The sequence below is a fragment of the Dreissena polymorpha genome, chromosome 13 (genome assembly GCF_020536995.1).
Source record: "Dreissena polymorpha isolate Duluth1 chromosome 13, UMN_Dpol_1.0, whole genome shotgun sequence".
Classification (NCBI taxonomy): Eukaryota; Metazoa; Mollusca; class Bivalvia; order Myida; family Dreissenidae; genus Dreissena; species Dreissena polymorpha.
In genome coordinates this window covers 11,095,066-11,122,059 of record NC_068367.1, presented here as the reverse complement: position 1 = coordinate 11,122,059, position 26,994 = coordinate 11,095,066, and the positions used below count along the sequence as shown (strand labels likewise).

At 37.1% G+C, this 26,994-nt stretch overlaps 1 pseudogene; it reads left to right on the top strand.

Moving 5' to 3' along the window:
* The first annotated feature begins 1,355 nt into the window (after window positions 1-1,355).
* LOC127854894 (protein white-like) lies at window positions 1,356-26,448 on the top strand (annotated as a pseudogene).
* Window positions 26,449-26,994: the final 546 nt, after the last annotated feature.

Here is a 26,994-nt window from a genome sequence, read left to right as displayed (position 1 = left end):
AACAAAAAAGTTAGTATTTTTTACCTTTATGTACATAAGTAAAACAAAATTACTAATTTTTTAGTGTTGATATGTTGTATAAGAAATTGACAATTTTGAGGGTTTTGTGAGGGGGTAGCAGCTTGGGGGGGGGGGCAACTTATGCCAAGTGCCTGTGAATTTAGCACAATTGTTAATCTTTTGCAATTAAACTGCTAATTTTATTAACAGAAAACGACTCGAAGATGGTAAATTTCTTGTGATTATTAGCCTTTTGTGACACCTGATGGACGCGACTAGGAACATAGGATTATACAAAGGTTCAGGGTGTTAATTACAATAGGAGAGGGTTGCAAACTTTACCAGTCTTTTGACGTTTCATAATATCTGCAAAATCAAACAAATTCCTTAACCCTAAAATTGTATTTAAGGACTCTGATTCTAATTTTGATGTAATTCTAAGTCTGTATATATGTTATTTAATATATTTAAAACTGTTGCTTGACCATTCCAGAAGGGTCGCAAGGGTTAAGCGAAAAGGAGCAGGATGCAGCACCCTGATATTTTCTTAACTCATTCATGCCCAGCGTCTAGAAAAAAAGGTCTTGGCAAACAGCGTAGACACAGATGAGACGCCGCACGATGCGGCGTCTCATCAGGGTCCGCGCTGTTTCCTTAAGGAAATTTCTGTAAGAAATATTCTAAATACAGAAATAAATATACTTGACATCCATAATTTTGGAAATAAATTGATGAATTTTAGAAGGATGGGAGAGTCCACTAGGCATAAATGGGTTAAAGATTGTTTCCAACTTGGCTCAAAAGCCGGTAAAACTTGATTAACTATTCAACATCAGCCGTGCGCTGTATGATGGGGTTTAATGTATGTGCGTTAAGTGTCGTCCGAGATTAGCTTGTGCAGTCCCCACAGGCTAATCAGGGACGACACTTTCCGCTTTTATTATATTTTTTGTTTAAAGAAAGTCTCTTCTAAGCAAAAAATCTAGTTAAGGCAGAAAGTGTCGTCCCTTGTTTGCCTGTGCGCACTGCAGAGGCTAATATGGGACGATGCTTTACGCACATGCGTTAAACACCATTTTCACACAACACAGCTCAAATATATGTGTCACGCCTCGGCCTTATTAGTTATTACACTGTACACTCGATTCTTTCTCGATTGATTACCTAAAGAATAGAAAGAGTAAATCAATTAAGGACGGTTTAACATCTGCATTGCCCTGTAAAATATTCACGCATAGTAGTACAATAGCACCAAAAGATTACAGCGGACTTGTTTTCCACACGTTCGCACCGATTTTTGACAAAATGGGTATCGACTTCCAGTTACACAAGCGGCATGTTTTATTTCAGGTGATCATCGAGAAATCGGAGTAGAATGCCCCATAAATCTAGGTGGTTATAACGTGGAACTACTATTATATTGGTATAAAATCCACCCGTTTGTGAACGTAGTACACTCATATTCTGGATATATAATTTACGAACGAATACCCGTTTGGTGAATGTCTTTAAAACCAATAGCAGTACATTGAATGTATACTTGTTTTAGTTGACTTGAAATCGTAATTAGCGGACACTGTTTTTTTTTAACTTTTAAAAGAGCTGCGTTTTGTATTTTGTAGTGTGGACATACATAAGATCATATGGATCATAGTAATTTCATCGGAAAATAACAAGCTTAATGTTCATAGTATAATTTAAACTACTTAATTTTATAGACGGGAAGCGGGTGTACTTCAGTAATAGTATACGGTATATTTTATAAACACAACTGACACGAATCTTCTCTAAGGACAACAGGGACACGCGGTGAAATTGCGCTAAATGAACGAGTAACATCGAAAACTGTTAGCAAACACGGCTCATCACGCTAACCAGGTGCGTCCGTTGGAGGCGGAAATGGCGAAACAGAACGGGCAGGCGCACATGAATACTTTGTTCGTGTTGGAGGATGGCAAGAGGGACGACCACATGACACCTGTACTCACCAACTCTGGCAGCCGGCACGTAACCCAGATTAACCTTAAATCGCCGCATCAGTTCATGGAAAGGTAAGCGTTTTATACGCGGTTCTAATTCATTTATCGTCAACGGATCAACAAAGCAAAGTGTAATACATATAGTTACATGATATGTTCTCAAACACGACTTTTTTCACCCGGGCATGCATGGTCGGTTGATCAGCACAATCCCAACTTTAAACAAAGTTTAAGTTAAAATATGAGTCGTGTTCTGAGAAAACTGGGCATAATGCATGTGCGTGAAGTGTCGTCTCAGATTAGCATGTGCAGTCCACGTTTCAGTATATTGTCCGTTCCCGGTGTACCTTTAAGTCTACTTGAGAGTATATGGGGTACATTTAATTAGTACCCGAGCCGACAATGACCAAGTGAGCGTTACCAAGAGGCAAGTATATTCTTGCTCTCTGCTCTTAATAAGGTGGTATTGTTGATTTAAAAAAAAAGTGTGTTAATGGCCTTAAAGTTATGAAAAAAGTTACAAAGAACAACGTCATTAAAAAAACAACACCAACACAGTGATCATACAACTTCGCAGCCACGAGTGAAAATATTCATTTAATATCATTAAGAGTGAATATAAATCGACAATCCTCATTTGACATCATTTCGCAGTTATCAATTATGTTCACCTTTATATTTTACTGCCCGAGACAGTAAATTACCGTTTTAAAAACACTGATATTTCCTAATAGTTCATAATAAAAAAATAAAAAATAAAAGTCAAACAAAAACCCATATTTGGTTCACTCAGTCCTCGAGTGACACGTATTTAAGAGATTCAACGAACGCTGTTCGGGTATCAGGTTAGTCTACGAAATGAGACGTTTGAAAAGAATTCAAGGATGCTTTTTATGTGCATAATCGCAATTGTAGAATATTTCTTCTATAAACGATTCTAAATATTGTCTGAAAGCCACGTGTCAGGTAACAATAACCCCATAAGATCCGCTATTGGTACGATAATATAAATAGATAACAGCGGTCTCTAATCAACGTTCTGCCTCAACCTGTATGCCCTCATGTTGCAGGAATGAGGCCCATCATAGCATGGTTGACTCCTCGGAGACGGTGACGTTATCATGGCAGAACGTCAACGTATACGTCAACCCGCCAAGTCGAGCATGCTGCCGGGGACCGGACCCCGCATTAGAACGCAAGCATGTGCTCAGAAATGGTAAATCTTCCACGTTTTCAATAAATAATTCGACCTGGCCTTCTCAGAAATGAGAACAGTTCCCAAGTTTCATACGTTTGGCTTTGATGTGTTACTTATTTTCCCTAGATGCATAACACGACTTTCTATGAAACTGTAACACTGATTTTTTTTTAACTATACAAAAATAGCTGCATACTTACATGTGTTTTAGACGTATAGAACTGATAACAATATCAGCAACGGTCGTCAACATCTTATATTGAATATGTTTGTGTATGACTTCACGTGCATGTAGATCAAATTAAACTCAGTACCGAGTGTGGTGTTTTGTCATTACCCTTAAGGTCTAACGACAGCTAAATGCGATATTACTAAATAATACACATATTTTGTGTAACCCTGTGGTTCTATATAAAGTATCCATGTATTGTCGCCCTGTGGTTCTATATAAAGTGTCCATGTATTGTCATCCTGTGGTTTTATATAAAGTATCCATGTATTGTCGCCCTTTGGTTCTATATAAAGTAGCCATGTATCGTCGCCTTGTGGTTCTATATAAAGTATCCATGTATTGTCACCATGTGGTTCTATATAAAGTATCCACGTATTGTCGCCCTGTGGTTCTATATAAAGTATCCATGTATTGCCACCCTGTGGTTCTATATAACGAATTCATTTATTGTCACCCTGTTGTTCTATATAAAGTATCGATGTATCGTCATCTTGTGGTTCTATATAAAGTATCCATGTTTTGTCGCCCTGTGGTTCTATATAAAGTATCCATGTATTGTCACCCTGTGGTTCTATATAACGTATTCATTTATTGTCACCCTGTTGTTATTTATAAAGTGTCCATGTATTGTCACCCTGTTATTCTATATAAAGTATCCATGTATTGTCATCCTGTGGTTCTGTATAAAGTATCCATGTATTGTCATCCTGTGGTTCTATATAATGTATCCATGTATTGTCATCCTGTGGTTCTATATACAGTATTCATGTATTGTCATCCTGTGGTTTTATATAATGTATCCATGTATTGTCATCCTGTGGTTCTATATAATGTATCTATGTATTGTCATCCTGTGGTTCTATATAAATGTATCCATGTATTGTCATCCTGTGGTTCTATATAATGTATCCATGTATTGTCATCCTGTGGTTCTATATACAGTATTCATGTATTGTCATCATGTGGTTCAATATAACGTATTCATTTATTGTCACCCTGTTGTTCTATATAAAGTATCCATGTATTGTCACCCTGTGATTCTACATAAAGTATCCATGTATTGTCACCCTGTGATTCTATATCAAATATCAATGTATTGTCCCCCCCTGCGGTTCTATATAACGTATTCATTTATTGTCATCTTGTTGTTTTATATAAAGTATCAATGAATTGTCACCCTGTGATTCTACATAAAGTATCCATGTTTTGTCACCCTGCGATTCTATATAAAGTATCCATGTATTGCAGTGTACGGCCTAGTGAGACCAGGGACACTTGTTGCTATCATCGGAGCAAGGTAGGCAGATATAGACGTCACTTAGGTCAAGCAATATTTCACCTAAATGATATACTTATATATGGACTGTTTCACTTTATACAATCTTCAACCATGTATTTGTTTGCCACCATGTGTCTTTTTGGGTCGTTATTTGTTTACTGCATAGAAAAGATGTGATAAAATTTGTGTGTGTTAATATTTTATATGTGCCTGTGACACATTCTAAATATTTTTTCTGTAATAAATAGATGAGGACTTAACACACATTTAAAACAAAATATTCTAGATTCGTTTACTTGCGATTGGTAGATATAGAAGTCAGTGAAGACTACTAATATCTTACCTTAATTTTAACTTATATCGGGACTTTCGCACTTTACAAATTTCCACCAAGGAAGTTTTTGGATTCTTTATGTCTACTGCACGATATAGATGTGAATTTTTGTATTGGTTTTTGTGTGATTTTTTTTTAATTTGACACATTTAATATATTTTTCCACGAAATAACAAATAACTGATATCAACATATTAAGACACATTATGCTAAAATATTGAATATGCCTTTGACTTCCGATTAGCACAATTTGAAAGAATTTGGTTAGACATTAAGCGTCAATATTTGAAAACCCGTTATAAGATGACATTGGTAGCAAATCATACTGTCTAAATGTAACTAAACTATGGTTTCTTTTGCAGTGGTTCCGGTAAAACGACACTGCTAAATACGTTGACGTCACGAGCAAACAGCGAGCTTCTGAAGACAGCAGGCGACATCCGGGTCAATGGCGTCGCTGTGGGTCAAGGAATTCGGAACATCTCGGCTTACGTCACGCAGGATGATCTATTTATAGCGACAATGACGGTCAAAGAACACCTGACGTTCCGGGTATTTACATGTTTATAGTAAAGTTTTATATATTGCTAATGCGCATCGCTTTACATGCAATATATCAAATAGAAATATCCGAATATTACATGCATTCGATGAGCCAGTATTGACAATACCTACATACTCTGCTTTACATATGTTTTTGTTGAATGTGCATTCATATATGTTCGTATATCAATGCATAAAGGGACCCATTAACGACACGAATTGTCAAGATTAATCAGAATTAGAATTTTGGAATACGGAACCATGCGAATGACATTATCTTAAAATTTACTAAAATATAGTTGGTTTACTAGCATCACATTATCTGTTTTTGCCACCTAAAGCAAACGCTAAAATTGGTTTTAGGTCAAAACAGTTTGACATATGTTCTGTGTTCACCGAGGGATGGAAGGGGGAACCAAGAAGGGCGTTGCACCCTGTTAGTTCACTTAAAGTATTTCCCGAAACTAACTTTGTTTTTCACTCCAGGCCCTATTGCGTATGGAGGCGGAGGTGCCGAGCGCGTTAACGAGGTGATCAAGGAGCTGGGGCTCACCAAGTGTCAGGACAACATCATCGGAAATCCGGGCCGCATCAAGGGAATTTCCGGTGGAGAGATGCGGCGTCTTTCCTTCGCTTCAGAGGTATTTGGTATACAAATGTGTATCTCGAAAATATAAAGCGACCTACGCTTTGCTATGTCTCGGCTTTTATTAGCTACAGTGTTCACCTTTTAACGCTTTTTGAACTAATGACGAATCCAACTGTCATACGAAATGGCATTCCCGAAAAACTTGAATCGTGTAAACTACTTTTTAATTTGGGGTTAGTAAACACTAACAATTGGTGGCAGTGAAAATGTATATGCGCTCTTTTAGCTTTACGACCCGAAAAGTGTAAATAAAACTGTTTTAATGTTAAGCATAAATTAGATAAAAGTCTGATTGCAATGACTCAAGAATCTATCAAAACGGTATGCAGACTTCAATGTTCACGATTATTCAGTTTCTGACAAATCCGCCATTGTTGTTCTGTGACGAGCCCACTTCCGGTCTGGACTCGTTCATGGCAGAGAACATAGTGCAGATGCTTCAGCAGATGGCAAAGCGCGGCAAGACTGTCATATGCACCATCCACCAACCCAGCTCCGATGTGTTCGCACTCTTCGATCAGTACGTGTTTTTTTACATTTTACATACATAAGGCACAGGGCAAGTCGTATTTGAGACATAAATTAATCCGGCCGTTTGTACTCTTCGATTTGAAAATGTATTATGACGGAAAATGTGATTCCGCAAACTACATGTACTCTTTTATTTAAAAAATGCTTATGTATGCATACAATTCTGATTGCTTAAGTACCAAATAATTGCATACAAATAAGTTGAAGTCCGTAAACGTATCTCTCGTAATAAAATGAAGTTTTCATGTTAATGTCTGTTTTTTATCATCATCATCCCTGTCTATCCGTTTTTTTCTGGGGGTGGGGGGTGGGAAGAGGGACGAAAACACAGAGATCCTCCGCCAGTCATGTTTGTTGTGGGCTGCTGGGAGTAGCTCATTCACGAGAAGGGACATCTACTCTTTCGCATTGTCCATCCAGCATTTCTTCTGACGGCATCGATGGCGACCTCTCTCTAGCGTGCCCCGGAGCACAGTCTTGCACAGAGAGGCGTGCCTGGTGATGTGTCCGAACAAGCCAGCTTTCGTTGTCTGACGGTCGCCATACGGGTTTCTTGTGAGTCATCAAGTGCTTCTGGCATGTTTCGGATGGAATCATTGGTATTGTACTGTGTATACTGGAGACGCGGCGCAGTCTCCAGAGACAGGCGTGTTCAAATGCATGTATCCTGCGTTCTGGGTCACTACAGGGGATCTCATTGGACAGGGTTTCTACCAAATACTTAAAGCTGGTCACTTCTTCAAAACTTCTTGCCGTCCATTTGATGTCTGCACAATCTTCGACCTCTCCAAGTTGACGCCCAACCCGTAAGCTCTCTTTCATAGTCTACTGGTCAGGTCTTAGAGTTCACTGCAGAGCTCCAGATAACTTTTCTGAGTAATACCCACTACTTTTGAGTTCAATTGGGTATTTTCATTTTCAACTGGGTACAAAAAAGTCGGTACCCACTACTTTACTTGACAATTGGGTATTTTTGTATTAAAATTGGGTATTTTCATTGTTTTAAATTCTTAAATGCTTACCTGAATGAGCTAGTTAAAGTTCAACTCTTAATTAATAAGTTTCAGAGATGTTGTGTAATTATGTGGATGTATCCATAATATACAGTCTTGATTAGAAAAAAAAGTTCGACGATTCTTTCCGCTAGTTTTCTTACAATTTAAGCACTGTCAGCGCTTGCCTCCTACACAATATCGTCAAAAATTAGTTTCACTATATTTTCCGCTTCTGATTTTGTGTTGCTCGCGGTGAAATAACTTAAAATTAATATTTTTGTGTGCCTGGGATACGATATTTCCCAGTTTACGTCCTCGCGGTTTTGACATTTTCACAACAATAATACGTTGTAACATAGACGTTTCTTCCGTACATATTATTGTGCTGAAGGTTATACTGAAGGTTGGACGAAGCGGAAAGAATCCGGGTATTTCGTACCCGGTATTTCCGTGACAGATTTACTAGTTACGCAGGGAAAAATACGATATGTGTAATCAGCAATTTCAATTGGGTTTCGGTACGCAGAGTTCATTTTTTCTATGCGTTATCGGCAATTTAACATTGGGTATTTACGCAAATACGCACCTTATATGTAGTTCTCTCACTGCAGATTCATCCCATGGGGTCAATGTCATCTGCAAATCTCAAGTTGGAGATCAGTCTGCTGCCGATGGAGAAGAAAGTTCGGTTGAATTGGATGGTCTCCTGCATTATCTCCTCAAGGAAAATGTTTAACAGGACAGGAGAGAGAAGGCATCCCTGATGTTAGCCCAATGATGTAACCCATCTGTTTGTTGAGAAGCACTGTTCTGCTGGAGTTTCCATAGCGTTCTTTGATGACATGTACCAGCCCTTCGTCAATACTGAATCCTCTCAGGCCATCATGTCAGACTCGGTCGAAAGTTTTCTTAAGGGGATGAAGTTGTGGCAGAGCTCTCGTTGGTGTTGCAGGTGTTTCTTAATGATTTCTCTGCAGTAGAATTTTTTTTTACTGTGCTCTATCCAGCTCTGATTCCAGCCTGCTCTTCCGCTAGCAGTCTTACTTTTCAGTCTGATGATGAGTAGCTTGAATTTCCTGGGATGGCTGATAAAGCTGATGGTGCGGTAATTCTCGCAAAGCTTGAGGTTGCACTTTTTTGGTATATTGCCTTTATTGCTTCATCCGTTGCCTCTCATCCGTTGCCTTGCATTATCTAACTTTAGTCTTCCAGTGTGGGATCTTTCTGAAGGAGACTGGGGTCTGGTTGAAGCGGGTAGTTACAGAGGTCGCTGCTGTATTCGGTAAAACTGTTCAGGACTCCTTTCAGCTTCCTGAGGGTTTTGAGGGTGCTGCAGGCCTTCTTACTGCTACCTGTGGTCATCTCTTTGTTTATACATTGTCAATATACTCCACCTTGGCCTCTTTCATCTTCTTCCTCACCTTACTGTTCGCTTTCTGGTTTTATGGCATAGAGCCCAGGCTGGTGTGTGTGCTTATCACAAATCAGCTCTCTTGTTTTCTATCGCATAAGTAAACGAGATCGGCCGTCATCCATGACTTGTTCTTGCTACTCTTTATTCCTAGCATTTCTTCAGCCGAAGGCAGCATTACTTCATTGATGTTATTGGTGATACTGTCAGTGAGAATCGGGTAAGAATCGAAAGAATTATCGCATTATCTTTGTGTATCGATCAATTACAAATTGTGTCGAAACTTTACATATACTGGGATTAATGCCATATGGCTTATTTGTACGAGTCAATGATGATTCCTTTTGTTTAATTAAACAATAAGAAAAATTAAACTTACAATTAATTCTGGATTGATCTCTTTTAGTGTGATTGTCATGGCGGAGGGACGAGTGGCGTTCATGGGAGAAGCGGAACAGGCTCTGAACTTCTACAAGGGGTGAGTAGTTGAGATTTTTTAAACAGAGGTAAAATCTCGTGAAAAGTAGCTAAGTCGAGATTATTCTATTGACAAGTAACTTTGACGGCCAAAGTTTTCGATGCGATTATTTTAAACAGTGGTAAATGCTTGTGAAAAGTAGCTAACGAAAGCATTCTGTAGTTAATGAAACATTTAAAGCATAGAATTATGCAATTATTAAATTAAAAAAAATCTTTTTTTGCAGACTTCGAAAAGGCTTTCGATTCACTAGACCATTCGTTTATGTTCTCTTGCTTAGAAAATACGAACTTTGGTGGCAGTCTTATTAAATGGGTCAAACAATTTTATACCGATATTAACAGTATAATTATAAACAAAGGGATAAATAAAGGGAATATCGCTAGAACCTGATAAAGAAATAAAACAGTCCATATTTGCTGACAATGCAACTTATTTCTTAAATGACAGTAATGACTCATTCAATATTCTTATAGAATCGCTAACCCTTTTTGGAATGGCATCGGGCCTTGAACTAAACAAAGTAAATGCACTGTGTTACGAGTAGTTTAATTTAAACAAAGTAATATTCATCTTAAAAAAAAAATGAAATTCAACTGGACACTAGATGAAGCAACAACATAAGGAATAACCTTTACAAACAACGAAAATATAACAATTTAATAAAAAATATTGCCTAAATTACAAAAATTTAAAAATTGTTTAAAATCATGGCAGCATCGTAAACCACCAAATGATATTATTGAAGATCTAAAATCAGACATATTTGGGACGGTAAACCTGATAAAATTAAGCGAACTCAATAACTGTAATACAATCAGTAGAATATGGAGGTATCAGACTAACGGATATAGTTGCATTCCTCAATGCAATCAAATGCAGTTGGGTTACAAGATGGTATCCGGACAAACGGCACCCAGTGTTTTTGCATACCCGGACAGTCGGCACCCTGTTTTAAAGAGATATTTAGATAATGCCAATACGAGTAAATGGACACTATTCTACCAGAAAAAAAAACATATGGTGACTCCTTACTTTTTGAATGTAATATCGACAATAATATCTTAGATACAATTTCAACCAAAAACACCATTCTATCGAATGTTCTATCGGCATGGTGTAAAATTACTCATAATTTAGAAACCAAAATAAACAGTACAATCATTTTATGGAACAATAAAGACATAACTATCAAAAAAACGTTTGTCTATAAACATTGGTTCGAACGAAACATAAAATATGTAGATGAACTGTACGACTACCGAATGAACGACTTCTATTCTTTTGATAACTTATGCTACATACTCGGAATGCCAACAAGTAATTTCCTGATGTACTACACATTGATCAAAAGTATACCCATACATATTAAAGTTGTTACCAATACAAATTACACATCATGTACTCAAAAAAACATTCGTAGAGAAGATTATTGCAAAACAAAACAAAACGAACAAAATACCGAAATCTCTAAAGCTCAAACTAAATGGCAAAACCTTCTAGGAGAAAACGAATTTAATTGGAAACAAATATTCGTCATGCCACATAAATCAACTACTGATAGCACACTGAGAAATTGTCAATATAAATACATTCCCAGGACCATAGCTAAAAATAAATATCTTTTTAAGTGCAACCTATCCAATACAAATCTATGTGATATGTGTAGTGAACATATTGAAACAATAGAACACCTTTTCTGGGAGTGTAAACAGATTCAATCTCTAGAGAAACAACAATCAAATGTTAAACTATCTCTCTTAGATATCAGTTTAGGGGTAAATACCTTCAACATACAAGAGGTTAATAACGCTGTGAATTACATAATTATATTAATGAGATATGTTATATTCAGCATGAAATATAGAAAACAGATACCTGCAATGAACTGTATTATTGATTATTTAAAACTGAAGATTCAAATTGAAAAAGAAATAGCCCTTTACAATTATACACTTCATATATTTGAACAAAAATGGAAACACATAACACTTTCATAAACAAGTCCAGCTTTCTACCCACTTTATGCAACGTCCGTCCGTTCGTCTGTCCGTCTGTCTGTCTTTCCGTCTACTTTGCATTTAGGTTTCGCATTTAGGTTTCGAAAAATGCTCATAATTTCTATGTCCCTTCACATAGCAACTTGATATTTTGCATGCATGTGTATCTGATGGAGCTGCACATTTTGAGTGGTAATAGGTCAAGGTCATCCTTCAAGGTCAAAGGTAAAAAAACATGTATCAACGCTGCGCAGTAGGGGGCATTGTGCTTCTGAAAAACACATCTCTTGTTCTTTTTTTCAAAAACACCTATCACAAACAATCAAAGAAAAAAATTATTATTAACCCTTTTTTAATCTAAAGGAAACCACAAGGTCAAAAAAGTATATATATTAGCATATCTTGTATAACATGTCTGCACATTATTGCTGCTATATAGTATCACTTTGTTTTATGATCATATACATAGGATCATGCACGAGTTGTCATATCAGTTCAGGAATTTTGTTAGTGAGCGAGTCTTTGGCGAGCTTACTAACGAATTTCCTGGACGAGTTTAATAAAATATGGTATGATATGACGACGAGTGTCAGATCTTTTGTATCACATACTTTTAAGTGAGCTATTTAAATAAATACTTACGCAAACATTATGATAAATCCCGAATGTTGTTAACATTTCGTGACGTCATTTGACGTTGCAACGTCATTGCAGCACAATAACAAAATGCGATTGGTCAATAAACGAAAACTATGCCGATGAAAACGCTTAAAAATGTTGTATTACACATGTGTAATAAAAAAATATGTAATGGTTATATTACATGAGAAACAGGGTATGGCGTGCGATAAACATGTGTACATTGTTTGTTGTATATTGAATAAAAAAAATGATTAAAATCACTGCTGTTCATTTGTCGAGCAAATTGACCCTACAATGAAACATATCGAAAACTTGTTTAGATCTCTCTTCATTCAAGAAAATATTCGTTCAAAATGCAATCGTTTTGCGATTTTGTATTTCGTTTAAATGTTGTTTAGTTTTGCATAACTTACTCCATCGACATTTATAAGTTTGCAGCATTCGGGTAATTCAGAATTTTCTAGAATTTTTTAGAATAAAAATCATAAGGTTCTTTTCCACAATTGTGCGACATTTTACTGTTAAAGTTTTCGAAAAATATCTTCATTTTAAATGTATTTTTATCTTTAATGATATTTTTTATTTTAACAAAAATCCAAAAGTTCCTTGATTTCTTTCGTTATATTTTCGCAAAGTTTCGCATTTAATATAAGTTTTGTGCTTGCGCATAAAGTCTTTATGTTACCCCTTTCTTATAAGTAACTGGTTTTATTTACACATTTAATACTCCTATTAAAAAATACACACATCGTCACATTACAAAATTCTTGCAGTATCACGCTCGTTATCAAACCTTTGTGTATTATTCATACAGCTGTTTGAATTGAAAATAGCATTTGCTTAAACATTACATGGCATGGAATACATATATACCACTTACATGTATGAATATAATTGTACTGAAATTATATACAGGAAAGTTGAAGAAATGAATATTGGTGGGGACCTTAGGTTGGCCTTTACATATAATGGCATTGACCTTGAGATAATCGTCTTTGAGCAACCGTTTAATCAAGCTTTCATGCAGGTTAAGCAGGTAAAGCAGGTAAAGCAAATATTGAATGTGCTTTTTGAAAATCGACAGTGATTGTATATAGTGTATTTGTTAATCTGATAAAAGGCTAAGACCATTAGTTAAAAAGCCATTGCATATCGCCATTCAGGATCGGGTTCCCGTGCCCCATGAACTTTAACCCCGCCGACTTCTACATCCACACCATGGCTGTGCGGCCCGGCAAGGAGACCGAGTGTAAAGCGCAAATCGAGGTAACGTATTTGTTGAAATATCAGCTAATTGTCTACTTTGATTCAAGATCTAATTAACACAATCGTCAAAGACGGTGAGTTTGTTACAATATCGGTCAAATAATGGATCACGCAGGACATTTTAATAAATGAACATAACCATATAAGAGGGAAATTAAATTGTAAGCAGGAAAACAATAAATTAATTGAATAGAGCAAAACCGGAATACGCAATTAATCGCCAAGGAATATTAGTAGTGGTGATATTGTCCAAAGTTTTCAAGTCACCGCATTTTCATTTATCGAAATGTCCTTATGAAAACACGTTAAGAATTACAACTGGTTTTAAATGAGCTTAAACGCACCATCTTCACAATTAAAAAACTAGTATTCTGAAATAACTTATTTAATGGTTTATGAACATTATTTTGTTATGGATATATTTTTCATAACATCTATTAGAAGTTCGTACCTGGACACATTAATCACTTGATCCTTCTTTATTGAAAGCAAATCTGCGATAAATTCGACGAGTCTCAGATTTGCAAGGAGATCCTTCAAAGCATCAAGTCTCTGGCAGAAAATCCGAAAGAAGAAGGAATCATTGTAAGTATTCATGCTTATAGCCCCGTCGTAGCGCCACGTTACAATTCCTTATTTAGTGAATTGTTTAATTTTGCGTTCTGCCAGCTAGCCTTCATCGTTTTTAAGTTTAGTACATAGTTTAATTTGGTTTCTGCCAGCTAGCCTTCATCGCAGTTCATTTAAGTACATAGTTTAAATTGGCGTTCTGCCAGCTAGCCTTCATCGGTGTTCAGTTGAGTACGTAATTTAATTTAGCGTCCTGCCAGCTAGTCTTCATCGTGGTTCAGTTTAGTACATAGTTTAATTTGGCATTCTGCCAGCTAGTCTTCATCGTGGCTCAGTTTAGTTCATAGTTTAATTTGGCGTTCTGCCAGCTAGTCTTCATCGTGGTTAAGTTTAGTACGTATTTTGATTTGGCTCTCTGCCAGCTAGTCTTCATCGCGGTTCAGTTTAGTACGTAGTTTAATTTGGCATTCTGCCAGCTAGTCTTCATCGTGGCTCAGTTTAGTGCGTAGTTTAATTTGGCATTCTGCCAGCTAGTCTTCATCGTGGCTCAGTTAAGTACGTAGTTTAATTTGGCGTTCTGCCAGCTAGTCTTCATCGCGTTTCAGTATAGTACGTAGTTTAATTTGGCGTTCTGCCAGCTAGTCTTGATCGCGGCTCAGTTTAGTACATAGTTTAATTTTGTGTTCTGCAAGCTAGCCTTCATAGTGGTTCCGTTTAGTGCATAGTTTAATGTGGCGTTCTGCCAGCTAGTCTTCATCGTGGTTCAGTTAGTACGTTGTTTAATTTGGCGTTCTGCCAGCTAGTCTTCATAGCGGTTCAGTTTAGTACGAAGTTTAATTTGGCGTTCTGCCAGCTAGTCTTCATCGTGGCTTAGTTTAGTACATAGTTTAATTTGGCATTCTGCCAGCTAGTCTTTATCGTGGCTCAGTTAAGTATGTAGTTTAATTTGGCGTTCTGTCAGCTAGTCTTCATCGCGGTTCAGTTTAGTACGTAGTTTATTTTGGCGTTCTGCCAGCTAGTCTTGATCGCGGTTCAGTTTAGTACGTAGTTTAATTTGGCGTTCTGCCAGCTAGTCTTCATCGTGGCTCAGTTAAGTACGTAGTTTAATTTGGCGTTCTGCCAGCTTGTCTTCATCGTGGCTCAGTTTAGTACGTAGTTTAATTTGGCATTCTGCCAGCTAGTCTTCATCGTGACTCAGTTAAGAACGTAGTTTAATTTGGCGTTCTGCCAGCTAGTCTTCATCGCGGTTCAGTTTAGTACGTAGTTTAATTTGGCATTCTGCCAATTAGTTTCCATCGCGGTTCAGTTTCGTACGTAGTTTAATTTTGCGTTCTGCCAGCTAGTCTTCATCGTGGCTCAGTTTAGTACGTAGTTTAATTAAGCATTCTGCCAGCTAGTCTTCATCGTGGCTCAGTTAAGTACATAGTTTAATTTGGCGTTCTGCTAGCTAGTCTTCATCGTGGTTCAGTTAAGTACGTTGTTAAATTTGGCGTTCTGCCATCTAGTCTTCATCGTGGTTCAGTTTAGTACGTAGTTTAATTTGGCGTTCTGCCAGCTAGTCTTCATCGTGGCTCAGTTTAGTACGTAGTTTAATTTGGCGTTCTGCCAGCTAGTCTTCATCGTGGCTCAGTTAAGTACGTAGTTTTATTTGGCATTCTGCCAGCTAGTCTTCATCGTGGCTCAGTTAAGTACGTAGTTTAATTTGGCGTTCTGCCAGGTAGTCTTCATCGCGGTTCAGTTAAGTACGTTGTTTAATTTGGTGTTCTGCCAGCTAGTCTTGATCGCGGCTCAGTTTAATACGTAGTAATATTTGGCGTTCTGCCAGCTAGTCTTCATTGTGGCTCAGTTTAGTACGTAGTTTAATTTGGCGTTCTGCCAGCTAGTCTTCATCGTGGCTCAGTTAAGTACGTAGTTTTATTTGGCATTCTGCCAGCTAGTCTTCATCGTGGCTCAGTTAAGTACGTAGTTTAATTTGGCGTTCTGCCAGGTAGTCTTCATCGCGGTTCAGTTTAGTACGTGATTTAATTTGGTGTTCTGCCAGCTAGTCTTGATCGCGGTTCAGTTTAATACGTAGTAATATTTGGCGTTCTGCCAGCTAGTTTTGATCGCGGTTCAGTTTAGTACGAAGTTTATTTTGGCTTTCTGCCAGCTAGTCTTGATCGCGGTTCAGTTTAGTACGTAGTTTAATTTGGCGTTCTGCAAGCTATTTTTGATCCCGGTTCAGTTTAGTACGTAGTTTAATTTGGCGTTCTGCCAGCTACTCTTGATCGCGGTTCAGTTTAGAGCGTAGTTTCATTTGGCGTTCTGCCAGCTAGTCTTGATCGCGGTTCAGTTTAGTACGTAGTTTAATTTGGTGTTCTGCCAGCTAGTCTTCATCGTTGCTCAGTTTAGTACGAAGTTTAATTTGGCGTTCTGCCAGCTAGTCTTGATCGCGGTTCAGTTTAGTACGTAGTTAAATTTGGCGTTCTGCCAGCTAGTCTTGATCGCGGTTCAGTTTAGTACGTGGTTTAATTTGGCGTTCTGCCAGCTAGTCTTCATCGTTGCTCAGTTTAGTACGAAGTTTAATTTGGCGTTCTGCCAGCTAGTCTTGTTCGCGGTTCAGTTTAGTACGTAGTTAAATTTGGCGTTCTGCCAGCTAGTCTTGATCGCGGTTCAGTTTAGTACGTGGTTTAATATGGCGTTCTGCCAGCTAGTCTTCATCGTGGTTCAGTTAAGTACGTAGTTTAATTTGGCGATCTGCCAGCAAGTCTTCATCGTGGTTCAGTTTAGTACGAAGTTTCATTTGGTGTTCTGCCAGCTAGTCTTCATTATGGTTCAGTTTTGTACGAAGGGTCATTTTGCGTTCTGCCATCTAGTCTTTATCGTGGTTCAGTTTAGTACGAAGTTTCATTTGACGTTCTGCCAGCTAGTCTTCATCGTGGATCAGTTTAGTACGTAGTTTCATTTGGCGTTCTGTCAGCTAGTCTTCATCGTGGCTCAAATGTTATCGTTGTTTCTGTGCGATCGCTACATTGACCTACGTTTGAAAGCGTGTCGCAAAACGGCACGTAGCAATACAAATCGTTAACGACTACCATGCTGATTATGAAAACGCCGCCGCCGATGATAATAATGCTGATGTTTTGTAATGATGATGATTGTGATGATGATAATTATGATGATGGCAAGGATAGTTTTGCGTCTGTTGTTATTTCGCTTCTGACAATGATGATGATTATAATGATGATAATGATAATGATGATGATGGTGATCATGAAGATGGTGATGCTGCTGCTGATGATGATGATGGCATTGTGTCTGTATTTGACAGATCGAGGAAGCGTTCAGCGGAACGTCTCGCTACGAAGCCTCATTTTTCCAGCAGTTCAGGGCTGTGTTTGCGCGCTCCTGGAAGACCACGTACAGAGATCCCAATATCCTCAGAGTCAAGTTCCTACAGATCATTGTGAGTATACATGTACATAATGTTTCTTACTCTATAAATTATAAAAAAATCCCCCTCTCTCATTTCTTTTAGAGCAGTATTTTTCGTGAACAGTCTAAAAAACTATTATTATTTGTTTCCGTATAATACAATTGATGTTTATCAAACTATGAAAAACCAAATTCACATATACATCTTTTATATTATATAAATTGCCCAAGTGGAAATGTGTTCAAAAAACATTCAAATATTCATGCCTTAGACATCCAAATAGGCGGAGAAAAATATGTTGTTTTTTGCAATTGTCTCTCTGTCTTTTTTATCGTACTTTCCGAAAGACGCAATACCAGGTGATTATACATTATTTTTTGCTTTTTGCTACGAGTTCAATGATAACTTATCTTTCTAAACGGTCTTGCCCTTTTCCTGATTATACGACAATGTTTATTCCACTCCTGCAGATTTTGGGACTGGTTCTCGGGCTTATCTATCTCCAACTCGACAACGACCAACAGGGAGTGATGAACGCCAATGGCGTTATGTTCATCGTGCTTATCAATGTGACGTTCACAAACGTCATGGGCGTGCTGAATGTACGTACTTACCAACGTCAGAAACTGTTTAAGTGTTTGTGTATGACATGCGACTTTTGTGGATATCGCGCAAATGCCGCTCTTAAGCTCCATCAGCTCTGAAGCATTAACCTACATGATCAATGATTTTGTTAAAATGCAAAATGTTGGGTATATGCTCGTTTTGATTTACTCTCTCTTTTAACGTAGAAATCATATTGGCAAATATTTATATCAGAGTACATGTAATGTAGAACACATTGTTTTCAACCAATAAGAATCAGTAAGAAAAAAATGTGAACAGAGTATTAATTTTAAAAATAAATTTAACTATTTATTGAAAATCTATACACATAGTAGTGACAGTATTTTATGCAAAACACGTGTTTTTATGTTTGATGTTTGTGTCCTGCAAATGCCGCTTAGCAAAAATGTCGCTGTTCAACACATATTTGCCCCTTGTTCTGAGAAAACTGGGCTTAATGCATGTGCGTAAAGTGTCGTCCCAGATTAGCCTGTGCAGGCCGCACAGGCTTATCAGGGACGACACTTTCCGCCTGAACTTGATTTCCGGTAAGGAGGTACTTCCTTGAAACTAAAAATGTCATAAAAGCGGAAAGTGTCGTCTCTGATTAGCCTGTGCGGACTGCACAGGCTAATCTGGGAAGACACGTCACGCAAATGTATATACCCAGTTTTCTCAGAACACGACTCATTTGTTCGTGATTTCAGTCCTTTCCTCTGGAGACTCCGATCTTCATGCGCGAGTACGGAATCGGTCTGTACAGAGTGGATATATACTTTATATGCAAGGTTCTCGCAGAGGTAAGGTTTTAAGAATGGAAATTTGTTCGCTATTTTTGTGCAAAAAATATTGTGTATATTAATAACATGAATTTTAGTGTTTTATAGTTAGTTTCAGTATTGTTCATGTTTATAGCATTACTCGTTAAATAGATTATAAATGTTGTAAACAAATTGTATTGTACTAGACCATTTCCTGTATTGATACCTTATTTAAGGTAGCGCACCCGTAATGGGCACCTATCCAAATATTATCTAATCTATTATTTTCTTAATCAGCATCATTTCACTGCACAACATGAAAATTTTTAGGTAGTCTTTCCATGCTTTTTAAAAAAATATACGGATTTTTTCAAAACCACCCTCAAACACGTCTTTTGTCCAGTGTATACCCCTGTGGTATATGAAAGTTCCATAATTCATGCAGATTTCCAAATATAGGCATGCAGTTGGTGTGTACAGATGCAGTAAAGGTGTTTACAGTTTAAACAACATGAAAAAAGTTTTCTTTTACAGACATTTATTTTTTATAACTTGTTATCTATGGAAGAGCGCCATGAAATGTAAGTAGTTTCAGGCAAGTAGAAATTGGGTTGGTTAAAAACAAAGTCTCATAAAATTCAAAATAGTATCATTTAAGTAATATTTTTAACTTAGTTTTAATAGATACACTATATACAGCAAAAACACAAAGAAATAGACAGATTTACCGTTTACTTTTTTAAATAAAAATAAAAATGCAGCATGCACGGTTTGTATTTTCAGCAGTAAATCACCCAATTTAGCCATAACGTTGTTTTAATTTTTAAAATTGAAGAATGTGCATAAAAATTGCAACATACTTAACAATAAACATAACTTATATGCCATATTAAATCAAATAACGTTAGAAAAGAAATAAAACGCGTCGCAAAAAAAAGTATTCGTCGTCGGCAGGATTCGAACCTGCGCAGGAATATCCCAACTGATTTCTAGTCTATCGTCTTAACCACTAGGCTACGGCACCTTATATTAGGCTCTTCAACCTTCGAAGAAATCGCGGGAAATCATTCGGGGTGCGCTACCTTAACAACTTATGCAATACAAAACTGATCACGTGTCATGCCTTCAGATATGTTACTATGATGTTATCATGTATAAACATGGACTGTTTGTCTATTTCATATATTGAATAAACCAATAAAACATGTTTCAGCTGCCGGCGTTCATAATAATTCCGATCATCTTCTCTGGCATCACTTACTGGATGGTTGGTAAGCAGCGCTACCTTTGTATTCGGGTTGACTTTCAGAAATTTACCAATTTAGCTGACTGGCATGTTTATTTATTTAGTACAACATCTGTATTTTTATTTAAGCGCCTTTGAAAGTGCACTCTTGCATGAAAAGGGCGCTATATAAATCCGGAGTAATAATAATTTATTTGTAAATCTAAAATGAACTGGATTGCATGTTGAAAGATATATCTGCATGCTATAAAGTTAGGTACAACCCTTATCCACTTGTATACTACCGGACCGGTATGTGCCTGTATAACAATAGACCGGAATTAAGGATTCTTGTCGAACAGTGTGCTATTTACCAACTGTACGCCTGTAGTCTTCTTACTACGTTTTACATGACTTGGATCATATGAGTCGTGTTCTGAGAAAACTAGGGCTTAATGCTTGTGCGTAAAGTGTCGTCCCAGATTCGCATGCGCAGTCCGCACAGGCTAATCAGGGACGACACTTTCCGCCTAAATTGGATTTTTGCTAAGAAGAGACTTCATTTAAACGACAAATATCATACAAGCGGAAAGTGTCGTCCCTGATTAGCCTGTGCGGACTGCACATGCTAATCTGGGACGACACTTTACGCACAAGCATTAAGTCCAATTTTCTCAGATCGCGGCTCATATTTCTATCTGCTCCTTCTCGCTGTTTTCAGGCCTGTACGGGTCATTCGAGGCGTTCTGCGTGTTCACAGGCGTGCTCCTCCTGGTGGCCAACATTTCAGTCTCATTCGGTAGGTAGTAGTCATAATAAAGGGAAACGTTTGTAACATTTTATTACAATTTTCTCTTTCTTTCCTTGTGAAAATGATTTTTTTATTCCTTACAAATGCAAAAACAAGAAATACATGTTGATACATACTATAATAAACCTAAATATGACATTTTTGTTACAACCAATGAAACGCGTCACGAGCATTATTCACCAAAATGAATGGCATCATTTTGTATATTAACCCATGTATGCCTAGCGTCTAGAAAAAAGGCCTTGGCAAACAGCATAGACCCAGATGAGACGCTGCATGATGCGGCGTCTCATCAGGGTCTGCGCTGTTTGCTTAAAGGAAATTCTGTAAGAAATATTCTAAATATAGAAATAAATATACTAGACATCCCTAATTTTGGCAATAAATTGATCCAATTTAGAAGGATGGGAGATTCCACTAGGCATACATGGGTTAAACGCTCGCATATGTCGTCATTTCCATTGCAGGCTACGTCGTGTCTTCTGCAGTCAGCTCTGTGGACATAGCCCTGGCTATCGCCCCGCCGATGCTGATCCCGCTTCTGATGTTTGGTGGATTTTTCCTCAACGCTGAGTAAGTAATTGGTTTCCCGCTTCTGATGTTCGGTGGATTTTTCCTCAACGCTGAGTAAGTAATTGGTTTCCCGCTTCTGATGTTCGGTGGATTTTTCCTCGACACTGAGCAAGTAATTGGTTTCCCGCTTCTGATGTTTGGTGGATTTTTCATCCACGCTGAGTAAGTAATTGGTTTCCCGCTTCTGATGTTTGGTGGATTTTTCCTCAACGCTGAGTATGTAATTGGTTTCCCGCTTCTGATGTCGGTGGATTTTCCCTCAACGCTGAGTAAGTAATTGGTTTCCCGCTTCTGATGTTCGGTGGATTTTTCCTCAACTCTGAGTAAGTAATTGATAACTGGTCCAGGGTATGTAGAAAATATGTTCATGTATGAGATTCAGTATTCATTATATTGTCACCCTGCTCTGGGTCTAGTTTAACCCATTTATGCCTAGTGGACTCTCCCATCCTTCTAAATTGGATAAATTTATTTCCAAAATTAGGGATGTCAAGTAAATTTATTTCTATATTTTAAATGTTTCTTACAGAAATTCCTTTGAGCAAACAGCGCAGACCCTGATGAGACGCCGCATCATGTTTGCCAAGGCCCTTTTTCTAGACGCTAGGCATAGATGTGTTAAGTAACGCCTGAGTTAAAAAACATGTTAAGGGATCAATATTTAACCTCACATTTTCAGTTCAATACCCAAGTATTTCATCTGGCTCGAATATTTATCCTGGTTCAAATATGCCAATGAGATCGTTGCTGTCAACCAATGGCAGAACATTGATGTCATAGGTGAGTACAACTTGCACTGGTAGACATCATGTCCATGAATGATCTTTGTAAATACTGTGTTTAATTTCTTTCGAACACTTGCAGAAATGTATATGGTGTGTGATTAATTAATCGATCATTCAATTATGCTTTGTTAAGGAAACGACCTTTTATCATTATCATTAAAATTATAATATACAATGTTTGTTCTATTAATTTAGATTTGTTTTTTTTTTCACATGCCATACCCTGTAATATAAACATTACATATTTTTTTTATATTTCACTTGTGTAATACAACATTTTTAAGCGTTTTCATTGGCTAAGTTTTCGTTTATTGACCAATCGCATTTTGTTATTTCGCTGAAATGAGTTGCAACGTCAAATGACGTCACGAAATGTAAACAAGATTCGGGATTTATCATTACGTTTGCGTAAATATTTATTTAATTTGCTCATTTAAAAGCATGTGATAAAAAAAAAGATCTGACACTCGTTGTCATATCATACCATATTTTATTAAACTCGTCAAGGAAATTCGCTAGTAAGCTCGCCAAAGGCCCGCTTACTAACAAAATTCTTGAACTCGTTTAATAAAATATGGCATGATATGACAACTCGTGCCAGATCCTATATATATGTCGCGATGTTAACATATTTATTTGTTAAGCTACGTATCAATCTTCAGAGTGTGCCTCCGCGACAGGAAATAGTTCTACTTGTAACACGGCCTGCCTGTACAAGAGTGGCGAGAGCGTGTTAAAGTACCTGAACTTTGACCAGGTAAGTTTATGTAATTGCGCGAATCTTCGGTTACTGTTCTGAAAAGAAACATTTTTTGTAAGCACTGATTTGTAAGTGCTTTTTTATCTACCAATTAACATACGACTGTATCGGTATTTAACGAAATCGGGCTTCAAAGCGAGTTGTCGTTCTTATTCTAAATGGAATTATGCCGTATGTATGATTGATAGGGTGATTCATGAAACAAATTTAATGACTGCAACGGCATATAGTAGCAACTACGTCCTGTGTCGACACGTTTAGTCCACCCATTCGTATTGCCGTTTCATCCCCACACCATTTTAACCCGTTTATGCCCACAGGTTGTTAGCGTGTGGCTATGATATTATTAGTGAAAACATCATTTTGAATGATAAATTATCATATTATAACGAAAAATAAACTTTTCTGAAAAAAAAATCGCTATCAAATATATTTATAACAAAGTATCCAACACGAAATCATCCGAAAACGGGGTGCATCGTTTTGAACAGCCATTACTTCATCAATTTTTCAGCGATTTTCATGAACACGGTCTTATTCAACGCAAAAATGAATTTCCTTTATGGAAATGTATATATCTTGTTATATTTCTACACATGCTGGGTAAAATTTTTCGAAATAACGCGATACACAATTCGCTTGACCCAGTTAACATCGATCAAACCGTATTTATGAATGATATCTCCAGTTGTAAAGACACACCTTCACATTGGACCAATGAAATCACGCGTGTGTTTAAAATGTCAGTAATTTGAAATGCACGTAAACAAAGGTTTCAAAATGCGCTGGACAGTTAGTTTTGATGCATAATGCAACGGCAAGCACGGTAAGAATGTTTATTCATACGTTTTATTTAATTATGGTATCGAGGTCCATGAACTTTGCATGTAAAATGCATTTTAGCTCCGTGAAGATTTCAGTCATAAATACGGTCTGATCGATGTTAACTGGGTCACGCGCGTTGTGTATCGCTTTAATTTCTTAAAAGATAACCTAGTATTTGTAAAAATATTACAAGACATACACATTTCCAGAAAGGAAATCTGCGTTGAATAAGACCAAGATCGTGAAAATCGCTTGCAAAATTGATGAAGTAATGGCTGTTTTAAACGATGCATCCCGTTTTCGGGTGATTTCGAGTTGGATACCTTGTTATATATATTTGATAGTGAAATTATTTTTTCAGAAAAGTTGATATCTCGTTATAATATGATAATTTATCATTCAAAATGATGTTTTCACTAATTAATATCATAGCCACACGCTTACCACCTGTGTTTATGCCTTGTGGACTCTCCCATCCTTCTAAATTAGATCAATTTATTTCCAAAATTAGGGATGTTAAGTATATTTATTTTTATATTTAGAACATTTCTTACAGAGATTTCTTAAAGCAAGCAGCGTAGACCCAGATGAGACGCCACATCATGCGGCGTCTTATCTGGGTCTACGCTGTTTGCCAAGTCCTTTTTTCTAGACGCTAGGCATAAATGGGTTAAATAAATTAATGCCTTGACGAGATTCGACATTATATCAGACGTTTGTTTTTCGACCGGACGATATGTAACAATATTAAAACCTCATATCGAAATTATTTTAAAGGCCACGCAATATTACAGTTACATTAGTTATTTGTTCTCATTTGCAGGACAGGGTATGGCGGGACGTGGGGCTGCTTTTCGCCATGCTTGTGGGTTACCGCCTGATCGCCTTCATCATACTCTTCATCAAGGCTCGAAGATCAAAACAGTAGATAGAAGAAGACGTCATGAGGACCGGTGACCTAATATCGCTTCAAAAATAACAAAATAACGTCACATCACTTTGTTTGTTGCAAACATTGAACACACGTCTCTTTTAGATGTGAATCTTATGAGTTTCACATCTTATGAGTTTAACTCATAACAATATTGATGTTAACAACAATGGGATGTAACTCATGGTTTCATTCAAGGGAAGTAACAAATTATTTCAACGACGGCTTTTACTCGTGCGTGGCTTTCGTTTTTTTTGCGATGGACGCTTGAAATGGAAACATATGAGTCGCGTTCTGAGAAAACGGGGCTGAATGTATGTGCGTAAAGTGTAATCCCAGATTAGCCTGTGAAGTCTGCACAGGCTAATCAGGAACGACACTTTCCGCCTTAACTGGATTTTCTTGTAGAAGAGACTTCCTTTAAACGAAAAATATCCTAAAAGCGGAAAGTGTCGTCCCTGATTAGCCTGTGCGGACTGCACAGGCTAATCTGGGACGACACTTTACGCACATGCATTATGAACAGTTTTCTCAGAACGCGACACATATCCACGGACCTTTATACGTTATGAATCCCAAAGTGAAGTCTATCTTGCCATGTAGTTCGTGCCATGACTTTGTTTAAGGTCTTTGTTTCATAGTTCTATGTGTTACTATGGCATGTAAAGAGAGCTGTCTTTGATATCTTGTCTTGTGCTTCTCACATGATGAGTTCTACAGGAGCTCAACTCCTCTACACATTTGTAATGGTATCAATGTTCTCCAAAATTACATATGCAATGTATATGGCGGTCTCTAATACTTGGTTTAGTAGCGTTAACATTTCGATAAAACGGATTTAAATAGTATTCATTTCAGGTATTTTTTGAATCCGTGTACTTCCTTTATTATTTATTTTTTTATTAAGTGCCATATTTTGTAAACGATTTCAGAAAAAAGTAAAGCTCTAACATTAAATAAATAAATAACATTATTCGTTTCATAAAAACAATGGTTTTTGACGTGAGCATCATTGGTAGCCTGCATGCTTTGTATTTTGTTTTCTTGGATGTCTGTCCAGTCTGTATACCTTAGACTCAGAATAGGTTGCTGAATACAAACCCAGATTTATAGTTGGGTGTGTCCTTCGGGGCTTTATTATCGGATTACAGGTAACATGATGTGAAATGACGTAAAAAATGACTTAATATACACAATAATTAAGCTCAAATGTAAAATTATATAATCTCAAATGTAAAATTATATACAAGTATATATATATTTGGTGCAATTTTGCTTTATGCTTGCCAGAAAAACATAACACATTGCGTTGTATTGTCACTCTGGTGACGACTGTTGGTCGGTGATATTGTCTATGTTAACCCATTTATGCCTAGTGGACTCTCCCATCCTTCTAAATTGGATCAATTTATTTCCAAAATTAGAGATGTCTAGTATATTTTTTCTATATTTAGAATATTTCTTACAGAAAATCCTTTAAGCAAACAACGACCGAGATGAGACGCCGCATCATGCGGTGTCTCCTCTGGGTTTACTCTGTTTGCCAATGCCTTTTTTCTAGACGCTATGCATAAATGGGTTAATGTAATAACTCGAAGATGAATCTCATTGTGTGTGTATTTGTTCTGTTATGTGAAATAAATATAAAAATAAATCATATTTAAAAAAAATGCATATGCTTAATTCTTTGCGACAAGTACAAACACATGACAGAACTGACCTTCAAAGCTGTGTTTGTTAAGGGAAGAATCACTATTAGAAGGATCTTATATTCCTTAACCATGTTAACGTAAAAGTAAGGTTTTACCACAGTCGCTCACGCATGCACATTCAAATGAGAAGGGAGCTTACCGTGGGTTATTACCCAGATATACCAACGGTTGTTTAAAGTGACGTCACTTTGATTGTCCGCGCACTGTTTATGAATGAAGACGACGTCATTTGATTTTCATTGTTGTAGTAACGTCACGTTAAGGCGGAAAAGTGGAGCAGAATCAAGAAAGATATACAAAATAATAAGCGGACTACACTAGATTCACGAAATAACAAGCGGATCACATATACAAGAAAAAGGAAGCGGATTATAATATTTATACGAAACTCGAAGCGATTTAATAATCATACATGAAATAGTAAGCGAACAATAAAATATACGAGAAATAGCAGTCGGATCAAATAGTTACACAAAATAAGAA